This window comes from Hyaena hyaena, unplaced genomic scaffold (genome assembly GCF_003009895.1).
Source record: "Hyaena hyaena isolate Hyena2069 unplaced genomic scaffold, ASM300989v1 scaffold_1607, whole genome shotgun sequence".
In the NCBI taxonomy this organism is placed as follows: domain Eukaryota; kingdom Metazoa; phylum Chordata; class Mammalia; order Carnivora; family Hyaenidae; genus Hyaena; species Hyaena hyaena.
In genome coordinates this window covers 181,383-195,606 of record NW_024082240.1, presented here as the reverse complement: position 1 = coordinate 195,606, position 14,224 = coordinate 181,383, and the positions used below count along the sequence as shown (strand labels likewise).

The following is a 14,224-nucleotide window of genomic DNA, read 5'->3' as shown; positions in this document are numbered from 1 at the left end:
ACACCCTCAAGGTCCATCCATGTTGCTACACATGGCGAGATTTCATTGTTTCTCATTGCCATGTAGTATTCCCTGGTATAGATAAACCACATCTTCTTGATCCATTCATCTGTTATTGGACACTTAGGCTCTTTCCATGTTTTAGCTATTGTGGAGAGTGCTGCTATGAACATTGGGATACATGTGCCCCTATGCATCAGCATTTCTATATCCCTTGGGTAAATTCCTAGCAGTGCTATAGCTGGGTCCTAGGGGAGTTCTATTGTTAGTTTCCTGAGGAACCTCCACACTGTTTTCCAGAGGGGCTGCACCAGTTTACATTCCCACCAACAGCGTAGGAGGGTGCCCGTTTCTCCACATCCTCGCCAGCATCTAGAGTCCTCATTTTAGCCACTCTGACTGGCATGAGGTGGTAACTCAGTGTCGTTTTGATTTGTATTTCCCTGATGAGGAGGGACGCTGAGCATCGTTTCATGTGTCTGTTGGCCATCTGGATGTCCTCTTTGGAAAAGTGTCTGTTCGTGTCTTCTGCCCATTTCTTCACTGGATTGTTTTTGGGGTGTGGAGTTTGGTGAGTTCCTTACAGATTTTGGATACTAGCCCTTTACCTGATATGTCATTTGCAACTATCTTTTCCCATTCCATCGGTTGGCTATTAGGTTTATGGATTGTTTCCTTTGCTGTGCAGAAGCTTTTAATCTTGATGAGGTCTCAATAGTTAATTTTTGCTCTTGATTCCCTTGCCTTTGGGGATGTGTCAAGTAAGAAATTGCTGCAGTTGAGGTCAAGGAGGTTGTTTCCTGCTTTCTTCTCTAGGGTTTTGATGGTTTCCTGTCTCACATTCAGGTCTTTTATCCATTTTGAGTTTATTTTTGTATATGGTATGATAAAATGATCTGGTTTTCTTCTTCTGCATGTTGCTGTCCAGTTCTCCCAGCACCATCTGTTAAAGAAGCTGTCTTTTTTCCATTAGACACTCTTTCCCACTTTGTCAAAGATTACCTGGCAATTATTTGTGGACCTAATTATGAGTTCTCTATTCTATTCCATTGGTCTCTGTGTCTGTTTTTGTGCCAGTATCATCCTGTCTTGATGTTGACAGCTTTGTAGTAGAAGCTAAAGTCTGGGATGGTGATGCCTCTCAATTTGGTTTTCTTCTTCAATATTACTTTGGCTATTCGGGGTCTTTTGTGGTTCCATAGAAATTTTAGGATAGTTTGTTCTAGTTTTGAGAAGAATGCTGGTGCAATTTTGATTGGGATTGCATTGAATGTGTTGATTGCTTTGGGTAGTAGTGACACTTAACAATATTTATTCTTCCGATCCATGAGCATGGAATGTTTTTCCATTTCTTTGTGTCTTCTTCAATTTCCTTCATAAGTTTTCTATAGTTTTCATTATACAGATCTCTTATATCTTTGGTTAGACTTATTCCTAGGTATTTTATGTTTTTTTGTGTAATTGTAAATGGGATCAGTTTCTTGATTTCTCTTTCTGTTGCTTCATTATTGGTGTATAAAAATGCAACCAATTTCTCTACATTGATTTTGTACCCTGCAACTTTGCTGAATTCATGGATCAATTCTAGTAGTCTTCTGGTGGAGTCTGTCGGGTTTTCTATGTAGAATAACATGTCATCTGTGAAAAGTGAAAGCTTGACTTCTTTGCCAATTCTGATGCCTTTGATTTCCTTTTGTTGTCTGATGGCTGCTGCTAGTACTTCCAGCACTATGTTGAACAACAGTAGTGAGAGTAGACATCCCTGTTGTGTTCCGGATTTCAGGGGGAAATCTCTCAGTTTTTCCACATTGAGGATTATGTTAGCTGAGGTCTTCTCATAGATGGCTTTTATAATGTTTAAGTAAGTTCCTTCTATCCCGACTTTCTCGAGGGTCTTTATTAAGAAGGGGTGGTGTATTTTGTCAAATGCTTTTTCTTTATTGACAGGATCATATGGTTTTTATCTTTTCTTTTGTTAATGTGATGTATCACATTGATTTGTGAATATTGAACCAGCTCAGTAACCCAGAATGAGTCCCACTTGATCATGGTGGATAATTCTTTTTATGTACTGTTGTATTCGATTTGTAGTATCTTGTTGAGGATTTTTGCATCCGTATTCATCAAGGATATTGGCCTGTAGTTCTCTTTTTTTGCTGGGTCTCTGTCTGGCTTGGGAATCAAAGCGATGCTGACTTCGTAGATGAGTCCAGAAGTTTTCCTTCGTTTTCGGGTTTTTTTTTTTTTGGAATCGCTTCAGAAAATGGGTATTAATTCTGATTTAAATGTCTGGTAGAATTCCTCAGGGAAGCCATCTGGCCCATGGCTCTTATTTGTTGGGAGATTTTTGATCACTGATTCGATTTCTTCACTCGTTATGGGTCTGTTCAGATTTTCTATCTCTTCCCTTGTGAATTTTCGTAGTGAGTGTGTGTTTAGGAATTTGTCCATTTCTTCTAAGTTATCCATTTTGTTGGCATATCATTTTTCATAGTATCCCCTGATAATTGCTTGTATTTCTGAGGGGTTGGTTGTAATAGGTCCATTTTCATTCATGATTTTGTTTATTTGGGTGCTCTCTCTTTTCTTTTTGATAAGTCTGGCTAGAGGTTTGTCAATTTTGTTTNTTATTGTTTCTCTTCTCCTACTGGGAATGCTCACCTACTGGAGTGCCCTTGTTGCTCTCCTTCTAGTTCCTTTAGGTGAGCTGTTAGATTTTCGACTTGCATTTTTTCTAATTTCTTGAAATAGGCCTGGAGTGCAATGTACTTTCCTCTTAGGACTGCCTTTGCTGCATCCCATAGAATTTGGATTGTTGTATTTTCATTTTCATTTGTCCATATATTATTAAATTTCTTCTCTAATTGCCTTATTGGCCCATTCGTTCTTTAGTAGGGTGTTCTTTAACCTCCATGTTTTTGGAGGTTTTCCAGACTTCTTCCTGTGATTGATTTCAAGTTTCATAGCATTGTGATCTGAAAGTGTGCATGGTATGACCTCATTTCTTTTATACTTATTGAGGGCTGCTTTATGTCCCAGTATGTGATCTGTCTTAGAGAATGTACCATGCACACTTGTGAAGAAAGTGAATTCCATGGCCTCAGGATGTAGAGTTCTAAATATATCTGTCAAGTCCATCTGGTCCGATGTGTCATTCAAGTGCATTGTTTCTTTAGTGATTTTCTGTCTAGTTGATCTATCCATTGCTGTAAGTGGAGTATTAAAGTCCCCTGCTATTAGCACATTCTTATTCATAAGATTGTTTCTGTTTGTGATTAATTGTTTATGTATTTAGGTGCTTCTGTGTTCAGTACATAGACATTTATAATTGTTAGCTCTTCCTAATGGATAGACCCTGTAATTATTACTCTAATGCCCTTCTTCATCCCTTGTTACAGTCTTTACTTTTAATTCCAGTTTGTCTGATATAAGTATAGCTACTCCAGCTTTCTTTTGACTTTCAGTAGCATATTTCTCCATCCCCTTACTTTCACTCTGAAGGTGTCCTCAGGTCTAAAATGTGTTTCTTGTAGACAGCAAATAGATGGGTTTTGTTTTTTTATCCATTTTGCTGCCCTATGCCTTTTGATTGGAGCATTTAGTCCATTTACATTCAGTATTATTATTAAAAAATATGGGTTTAGAGTCACTGTGTTCTTTGTAGGAATCATGCTTGTGGTGGTGTCTCTGGTACCTTGCATTCTTTGCAACATATCCCTCATAGAGTCTCCCTCAGGATTTCTTGTAAGGCTGGCTTAGTGGCGAAGAATTCTTTCAATTTTTGTTTATCAGGGAAGACTTTTATCTCTCCTTCTATTCTGAATGACAGGCTTGCTGGATAGAGGATTCTTGGCTGCATATCTTTTCTGTTCATCACATTGAAGATCTCCTGCCATTTCTTTCTGGCCTGCCAAGTTCAGTAGATAGGTCTGTTACCGCTCTGATAGGTTTCCCTTTGTAGTTAGGGCCCTTTTATCCCTAGCTGCTTAAAGAATTCTCTCTTTGTCCGTATATTTTGCCAGTTTCACTATGAGATGTCGTGCAGAAGATCATTTCAAGTTACATCTGAGGGGAGTTCTCTGTGTCTCTTGGATTTCAGTGTCTGTTTCCTTCCCCAGATTGGGGAAGTTCTCTGCTATCATTTGTTCAAGGATTCCTTTAGCGCCTTTCCTTCTCTCTTCCTCTTCTGAAATTCCTATGATAGGGATATTGTTTGGTTTGATTGTATTGCTCAGCTCTTGAACTCTCCTTTTGTGTTCCTGGATCAGTTGATCTCTCTTTTTCTCTTTTTCTATAATTGTGTCTTATAATTCCCCTTTCTCCTTTCTGCCTCTCAATCTGTGCTTTGGATGCCTCCATTTTATTATGCTTCTCATTTATAGCATTTTTAAATTCATCACAATTATTTTTAAGCACCATAGTCTTTGTAGCAATAGTCTTCCATGCTTTTTTCAAGCCCAGTGATCAATTTTATGACTATTGTTCTAAAATTTTGTTATGTTGCTTATATCTGTTTTGAGCAGTTTTTTATCTGATATTTCTTCCTGGAATTTCTTTAGAGGAGTGTTCTTCCATTTCATCATTTTGGTTAGCTTTCTGTCTCTTGTTAGTTTTAAAAGCTTGTTATGCACTCTGCCCCTGCTAGTACTGCTGTATTAAAGAAGGCTCTTTGACTGTCCAGGGCCTGTCCATTCAGGAAGTGTTCTTTGAATGGTGTCTCTTGGTCTCTTTGTTGAGACTTTGGTTATTTTTTTTCCCTACCCGTAGTGGTATTTGGGATTCCCCACCATGTGTACTTTGGCTTGTTTCTTGAGGTAGCCCTGGAAAAGAAAACAGACAGAGAAACACACAGGGAACAAAGGCACACAAATGCACAGACAAACCCAACAAAGTCGCAAACCAAAAGAGAAAAAGAAAAAGAAAAAAGAAAAGGGAAAAAAAGAAAAAAGAGGAAGGAGGAAAAACAAATAATAAAAGTAAAAATTAAAAAAAAAACTTAAAAAGAAGAAAAGAAAAGAAAAAAAACCCAAAAGACAAAGGACAGTCTAAAAGCATAAAACCAGAATTCCTAGGTAAAAATAAAGAGCCAGGTGTATGCAGTGCTTATGGAAGAGCATATACAAAGAGACAAATGACAAGGTGGGGAGGAAGCAAAATTGGAAGAGAAATTATCAGGCAGAGAGACTAAGAGGGTTAATTCAGAGAGAGAAAGAGGAGAACATGGTAAGAGGCGAGGAGAAAGAAATGAAGATAATGTTACTCATAGAAACTATATAGTCTGATTACTGCGGAGAGAGAGAGAGAGAAATAGAGAGAGAAAGGTAGCAGTGGAGGTGTAGAATATACATCTAGAGAATGGATTAAATGTGACTGTTTAAGCAAACCAGTGACCAGAGTGCCCAGTCCAGCAGAGGGGAGGGATACGAATGATACGAGGGAAAATATATCTGAATAGAAAGAATTGATCTAAAATTAATCATGATAGTGCATCCATGTTGGTCTTGTCCCAGGCTCTGGTAAAAAAAAAAAAAAAAGGCAGCTCTTTTGAGAGAATGGGTGTAGTTTGGTGTAGGCAGGTCTTAGCCTCCACTGCCTCCTGTAGGCTGCTCCCCGAGGTCCAGCCTTGGTGTTTGTGGGGAGAAAAATGGAGGCACCCCAGTCTCCTCTCAAACCAAGCTTTGCAGCTCACTTTTTTGGGTCCAATCTCCCTGTGCCACGGGTGTAGCCGAGGTGGGCCATGCTCTATGTCTCAAGCCAGGCCTCGTTTCCAGATCTTATTCCTCGCACCCCTTTGATACCGCCTGAAATATAAACCCACAGGCCAACTCCCTCCGAGCAATTTCAAGCCTCTCACTTCCCCACTGGGAATGGAGCTGAACCAGAAGACTTTTGGAGTGGCTTCAGGTGCGCCGCTTCCCCTCCAGGTCGAGCTGGTGAGTAGAGGAGTGGTTTCTCCCAGCGTAGCCTGGGACCAGTGAGTCCCACTCAAAGTCAGCTGGACAGCTAGAAATCGGATCCCTCTGTGTCCCAAGCCGAGGTATTTCTTTTCTCCAGGGACAGAGACAGTTTCTTGAGCAGTTTCAGCTGCTCTTCCTTTTCCCCTTGACTCACCATGTCTCCCCACAAAGGGGGCTCCCTTCCCTCCCTCCGTGTCTCCGGTCCTGGCCCATTTTTATCTTCTCAGTTTGCACTCATGCTATAAAGTTTTCTCAGTGGACTCTCTCTCCATGTCCTCCCAAACCTCTGGATTCTGTAAGGGTTCCTATGGCTTCAGGTCTTTTCCGTTTGAGAGATGGGGGCAGGTGAAATGTACAGAGCTCTCTCCTTCTCCACCATCTTGCCTCCCACCCAAGATTGGCTTCTTAAGGCAGCTATATGAAGGGATCTATAATTTGCAGTCCCAGATCTCAGATATGTCCATGGTCCTGTCCATGTACAACATCTTCTCCCTGAACCTGGGTGGCATCGTCTCTGAGGTCAAGGCCCAGTATGAGGGCATTGCCAACTGCAATTGCCCTGAGGCTGAGTCTGTGTAGCAGATTAAGTAGGAGGAGATGAATATATTGGCTAGGAAGCAAGGGAATGACTTCTATAACAGAAGATGGAGATTTCCAAGGTGAAAGAGAACATCAGCCAACCCCAGGCTGAGATCAAGGGCTTCAAAGGCCAGAGGGCTTTGTAGTCCACCACAGCTAATGCTTAATGCAGGGAGCTGAACATTAAGGACAGCGAGGCCAAACTGACCAAGCTGGAGGCCACCCTGCTGTGAGCCAAGCAGGACATGGCATGGCAGCTGAGACAGCTTATGAACATCAAGCTGGCATTGCATGTTGAGATCACCACCCACCACAAGCTCCTGGAGGTAATGAGAGCTGGTTGGAGTAGGTATGCTGAATATGAGTATCCAAACTAAGACCACCAGTGGCTACTAAGGTGGGCCTGAGGCTTACTGGGCTAGGCTTACTGGGGGCTTATTGGAGCATCACAAGCCCTGGCCTCAAGTATGGCCTGAGCTTTTTCCAGTCTACCTTCAGCCTTGGTGAGGGATCCAGTTCCTTCAGCCCATAAGCTCCTCCATGGCAGTGGTTGTGAAGATTGCGACCTATAATGGGAAGCTTGTGTGCAAGTCATCTAATGTCCTCCTGTCCAAGTGAACAACCACTATGGTCCCTCCCAGCCTCCTACTGCTGTGGCTACTATAGAGCCTTTGTGGGCAGGGGCTATACAGGGGAGCTGTGGGGAAGAGAAGACATACCTGAGGCTCAGCCTAGGTCCTCAGCCTACCCTTACAGGGGAGTCTGCTGCACTGAGTACCCCCTCTTGCCAGTGCCCCCTACTAGAATCCAGTTCAAGTGTTGTTTTTTTTTTTCCCAAATAAAGCCTCAGATGACTGTTAATCCCCAAAACAAAACAAAGTTTTTAACAGAGAAATGTTTAACAAACATATATACAGATTTATGAATGTCCATAAACTTTATATACTTATGTAATCCAGATCAGGAAGAAGAGGATTGCCATATCTCCCTAAATCTCCTTTGTACTTCTAGTAACTAAGTGTTAAGTGTAAGCAATATTCTAAATTTTAGCTGCCTTAGAAACTTTTTAAACTTTATATATAAAGGGTATAAAGAGATTCATCCAGCATGAACATTTAGTGTATAGTTTCTTTGCTCAACATGTTTTTGATATTAATTCATATTACATATAATTATAATCAATTCATATTACTGTGTAGTATTTTATGTAAATTATTTACCTTTTTACTTTTTGGGGGGATAGACTTTAGATTTACTTCCAGTTTGGTGTTATTACGAATAAAAGAGTGATGAATATTCTATGCTTATATTTTAGTGGCTATGTATTTCCTTATCTCTTGGCTATAAACCTAGGATGGAAGTCTTGGGACATAGAACAGCTATATATTTAGTTTAGGTAGATATAGCTGAAGAATTTTCTAAAGTGGTTGTACCAGTTTATGTTCACATCAACAAACCCTGAAAATGCCGTTTAATATACAGGCTAACCAATGTTTGGAATAGTCATAGTTATGGTCTTCCTTCCTTCCTTCCTTTCTCCTTTCCTTTCCTTTCTGTTCCGTTCCGTTTCTTTCTAAAAGTTTCACGCCCAGCATGGAGCCCAATGTGGAGCTTGAACTGATGACACTGAGATTAAGGCCTGAGCTGAAATCAAGAGTCAGAAGGTTAACTGACTGAGCCACCCAGGCACCCCAGTCATCATCTTTCTAATTAAGCCTTCCTGTTGTGTGTGAGCTTAATAAACCGTAATGTCTAGAGACCATCAGGAACACACCTAGAGTCAAAGTAGATTTATTAACTTGCTGTAGCAGTGATGATGGGACAAATGTGGAATTGTACATTGTGTCAGTAAAGAATAGTATTGGCTTTTACCAATGGTGTGGTTTATGCTAGGTGATTTTTGAGAAGGAAAATAAAAGAGGGTTATGTTCTGGATTAGTATTTATCATGGAATGATGGCAGATTATTGTGTATTTTAATAATTTTTTAATCTGGTAGGTTAAATGGAAAAGTAGAGCTAGGATTGTCATAGTTAAAGAAGTAGTGGCCAGGTGTTTGGTCAGAAGAGAGAGAGAGTAATTTTTGTTATTGTGTGACGTCCTTGTGTTCTGTTTTGTTTTGTTACAGTCATGGAGTGATGTCAACAGATGTTGATATTCTGTTAAATTATTTAAATTCAGCAGGGACACCATGGATTACTATTATTTGCTAGGCAAGTTATCAGTTGTGAGGTATCAGGGTAATTGTGTTATTTCTCTGTTTACCATTTTTGCCAAAGGTAGATAAAAGTTCTATGTTATACCTATCATCTAATTATCTGTCTGTCTATCTATCTATCTATCTATCTATCTATCTATCATCTATCTTTAAATTTATATCCTATTTAGCTAGCATATAGTGCGATGATGATTTCACAATTAGAATTCTGTGATTCATCCCTTGCATATAATAGCCAATGCTCATCCCAACAAGTGTCCTCCTTAATAGTCCTTGCCCATTTAGCCCATCCTCCCACCCCAAACCTCTCCAGCAACCCTGAGTTGTTCTCTGTATTTAAGAGTCTCTTATGGTGTGCCCCCCTTTTCTATATTATTTTTGCTTCTTTTACCTTATATTCATCTGTTTTGTGTCTTAAATTCCACATGAGTGAAGTCATATGATATTTGTCTTTCTCTGACTAATTTTGCTTAGCAAAATACACTCTAGTTCCATCCACATCTTTGGAAATGGCAAGATTTCATTCTTTTGATTGCTGAGTAATTTTCCATTGTATAGATATACCACATCTTCTTGGAAAAGTGTCTATTCATGTCTTTTTCCCATTTCTTCACTAATGAAGAAATCACTTTATCTGATATGTCATTTGCAAATATCTTCTCCCATTTCATCATTTGCCTTTTAGTTTTGTGGATTGTTTCCTTTACCATACAGAAGCTTTTCATCTTAATGGGATCCTAATAGTTCATTTTTGCCTTTGTTTCTCTTGCCTCCAGAGATGTTTTGAGTAAAAGTTGCTGCAACTGAGGTCAGAGAGGTTGTTGCTTGCTTTCTCCTCTAGGATTTTGAGGGCTTCCTATCTTACATTAAGGTCTCATTCATTTTGAGTTTATTTTTGTGTATGGTGTAAAACAGTCATCCAGGTTCATTTTTATGCATGTTGCTGTCCAGTTTTCTCAACACCATTGCTTAAGAGACTATCTTTATTCCATTAGATATTCTTTTCTGCCTTGTCAAAAATTAGTTGGCCATACCTTTGTGGGTCCATTTCTGGGTTCTCTCTTCTGTTCCATTGATCTGTGTGTTTGTTTTTATACCAGTACTATATGGTCTGGATGATTACAACTTTGTAATGCATCTTGAAGTCCAGAATTATGATGCCTCCAAGCTTTGCTTTTCTTTCTCAGGATTGCTTTGGCTATTTAGGGTCTTTTCTGGTTCCACAAAAATTTTAGGATTGTTTGTTCTAGCTCTGTGAAGAATGCTGGTGTTATTTTATTTTTTATTTTTTAATTTTTATTTTTTAACATTTATTTTTGAGAGAGAGACAGAGTGCGAGAAGGGGAGAGCAGAGAGAGAGGGAGAAAGAATCTAAAGCAGGCTCCAGGCTCTGAGCTGTCAGCACAGAGCTTGATGTGGGGCTTGAACCCATGAACTGTGAAGTCATAACCTGGGCCAAAGTCAGAGGCTTAACTGACTGAGCCACCCAGGCACACCTGATGTATTGTTGGATCTGGTTGCTTAGTATCTTATTGATAATTTTTACATCCATGTTCATCGGGGAAATCGGTCTGTAGTTCTCCTTTTTATTGGGTTATTTGTCTGGTTTTGGAATCAAGGAAATTCTGGCCTCTAGAATGAATTTAGAAGCTACCTTCCATTTATATTTTTTGGACCTGCTTCAAAAGAATAGGTGTTAACTCTTCTTTCAGTGTTTGGTAAATTCTCCCTGGAAAGCCATCCATCCCTAGACTCTTGTTTTTTGGGGAGATTTTTGATTACTAATTTGATTTCTTTACTCATTATGGGTCTGCTCAAATTGTCCTTTTCTGCCTGTTTTAGTTTTGGTAGCTTATGTTTCCAGGAGACAGTCCATTTCTTACAGATTGCCCTATTTATTGGCATATAATTCCTCATAATATTGCTTATATAATTGCTCATATCATTATTGTTTGCATTTCTTCAGTGTTGGTTGTGACCTCTTCTTTCATTAATGATTTTATTTGTCTCTTTTTCTTTTTGATCAATCTAGCTAGGGGTTTATTAATTTTGTTAGTTCTTTCAAAGAACCAGCTCCTGATTTCATTGGTCTGTTCTACTGGTTTGTTGTTTGATTTTTTTTATATTTTGATGTCATTGATTTCTCCTCTAATCTTTTTTATTTCTTGTTTTCTGTTTTGGGGCTTTATTTGCTATTCTTATGTCAGCTCTTTTAGTTGTAAGTTTAAGATGTGTATCTGAGAACTTTCTTCCTTCTTTAGGAAGGCCTGGATTACTATATACTTCCCTCTTATGACTTCCTTTGCTGTGTCCCAGAGCTCTTTAGCTGTCGTGTTGTCATTTACATTGGCTTCTATGTACTTTTTAATATCCTAATTTCTTGGTTAACCCATTCACTCTTTAGTAGGATATTATTTAATCTCCAAGTATTCATGATTTCTCCAGTTTTTTTCTTGTGGTTGATTTTGAGTTTCATAGTGTTGTGGTCTGAAAATATACACAGTATGATCTCAGTCCTTTTGTACTTATTGATAGTTGATTTGTGTCCCAGTATGTGATCTATTCCCTTGAAAGTTCCAAGTGCACTTGAAAAGAATGTGTATTCTGTTGCTTTAGGATACAGTGATCTGAATATATCTGTCTATCCAGTCCAGTGTGTCATTCAAAGCCATTGTTTCCTTGTTTATTTTCTTCTTAGATGATCTGTCCATTGCTGTAAGTGGGATATTGAAGTCCCCTACTTTATGATATTATCACCAATGAATTTCTTTGTGATTAATTGATATATTTGGGTTCTCCACGTTGGTGGCATAAATGTTTAAAATTGTTAAATCTTGTTGGATAGATCCCTTAATTATGATATAATGTCCTTCTTCATCTTTTATTATATAGCCTTGAGTTTAAAATCTAGTTTGTCTGATATAAGTATGGCTACTCCAGCTTTTGTTTAGAGACCATTAGCATAATAAAAGGCTCTCTATCCCCTTACTTTCAATCTGAAGGTATCTTTAGGTCTAAAGTGGTTCTCTTGTAAAGAGCATATAGATGGATATTGTTTTCTTATCCATTCTGATACTCTATGTCTTTTGATTGGAGTGGTTAGTTTATTGACCTTTAGAGTTAATGCTGAAAGATATGAATTTATTGCTACTTTGTTGCCTGTAGAGTTTGAGTTTCTGGTGGTGTTCTCTGGTCCTTTCTAGTCTTGGTTGCTTTTGGTCTTTTGTTTTGTTTTATCTTTTCTCCCCTCAGAGAGTTTCTCTTAAAATTTCTTGGTCTAATTTAGTGGTCATGAACTCCTTCAGTGTTTATTTGTCTCGGAAATTCTTTGTCTCTCTTTCTTTTTAAATGACAGACTTGCTGTATAAAGAATTATTGGCTACATATTTTTCTGATTCAGCATGTTGAATATCTATTGCCACTTTTTTTGGGTCCTCCCAAGTGTCTGTGGATAAGTCTGCTATGAACCTGACCTGTCTTCCTTATAGGTTTATCACTTTTTTCCCTTTCTACTTTCAAAATTCTTTCCTTTTCTGTGTATTTTGTGAATTTTATTATGATATGCCTTGTTGATGGTCATTTTTTGTTCAATCTAATGGGAGTTCTCTTTGCTTCTTGGATTTTGATGTTCTGTGTCGTTCACCAGATTAGGAAAGTTTTATGTTAAAATTTGCTCACATAACTTTCTACCTCTTTTCTCTGTCTTCATCCTCTGGGACTCATATGATTTGGATGTTATTTATTTTTAATAAGTCACTGAGTTCTCTAATTTTTGTGTCATTTGCCTTAGTTTTCCTCTTTTTTCTGCTTCATTATTCTCCATAATTTTGTCTTCCATGTTCCTGATTCTCTGCTTCATCTGTCTTTGCCACTGTGGCATTCATTTAAGATTGTATTTGGTTATAGCATTTTTAATATCATCCTGACTAGATTTTACTTCTTTTACCTCCAAAGAAAGGGATCAATGCTTTATTTCAACCTCAGCTTGTATTCTTATTATTGTGGTTCTAAATTCTAGTCCAGACATCTTGCTTATATCTGTGTTAATTACTCCCCTGGCTGTCATTTCTTCCTGATATTTCTTTTGGTGTGAATTCCTTCGTTTTGTCATTTTAGAAGAAGAATTAAAAAAATTAAATTTAAAAAGATAAAAAGTTGAAAACAACACACACACACACACAAAAACAAAGAAGATAGATCCTGGGAGTGTTTTGGTCTGCTTGTTTAATTATTTGGTAAAATTGAGATAAAAGGGAAACAAAAGGAAAAAAAGGGGAAAAACTATTGAAATAAAGTGAATTAAAATAAAAAATTTACAAAAAAAACATAGCAAACATAATTAAACACAGTTTTAAAAAATAAAAATAAAATTTTCTGTATCCAGGAAAAAAGGAAAAAAAAAACAATTTAAAGAAAGGCAATATCAACAACAAATAAATGAACCAGCAAACAGAATGAAACCCAAATGAAATTATATCCAATTTCCGCTAGAACTCAGACTGCATGGACTCTAGAGTCCATACAGTAAGGAGGTGGTAGAGAGACTCATGGTGCTCCTCTCGGGCATGTGCTTGGACGGCACTGTTGGCGGAGGCTTGGTTAATGGCTCCGTTCTCTTCTGACGGCACCGCTTAGCTTATTGGGGTGGATCAGTGTGCGCATGTATGCGCATGCCTGTGAGAGCCGAAAATGACATCATCCAGCCTCCTAGTTTCTGGCACAGGAACTCTACACTCTGACCTGCAGTCAAGCACCCCTCCTTTGTCTCAGGCTTCAGTCCACTCCCCACTTCCACACAGTCCCGTGTCCATGTCCAAGCTGTCAGCCTGCCAGGCATCTCCTTCCCAAATTTTATGTCAGATGGGGCTGTGTTTCCAAATCCCTCACTTCAGAGAACCCTGTCGCTTGGACCCACTCCAGCCCTCTGGGGGAGGGTCTCGCTGAGCAACAGCCAGGTGCAGTCTTGCCCCAGAAAACATTCATGTGATCTTGCTGTGGCAGAGATTCTGAGATTGTGGCCTGGTGCTGGTTTGCCCAGAATAAATTCATGCAATCACTCAGCGGCAAAGGTTCAGAGATTATGGCAAATCACACCACACAGCTGGCACCAGTTTTTACACACTCTAGCATCTTTGTTCCAATACCAGAAAATGTGGCTATTTTCCAGGCTCTGCTGGGACCTTTGCCCTGGAGGGAGGCCATGTTGCCTTTACCAAATGCCCTCCAAGCAGGGGAACTGCTTCTCCCTTTGTGGCCCACAGCCCCCTCAGACCTCACTGACTGCTCCTGGAGATTCACTCTTCCTCTCCACCAGGTCAGTGCCAGGTTTTGAGCTGCAGAATTTCCCATTCTGTGCTCCACTGTTTATAGAGTTCTAATAGTACTGAAACCCTCTCCTTTCTCCCAGTCAGTGGTTTAGGGGAATAGATTTATTGTTCAGTCCCTTGTGTTTCCACCGTTTCTCTCCTGCT

The 14,224-nt window shown here is 39.1% G+C and overlaps 1 pseudogene; it reads left to right on the top strand.

The window, feature by feature from the left end:
• Positions 1–7,154, top strand: part of LOC120226143 — an 8,273-nt pseudogene extending 1,119 nt beyond the window's left edge.
• Positions 7,155–14,224: the final 7,070 nt, after the last annotated feature.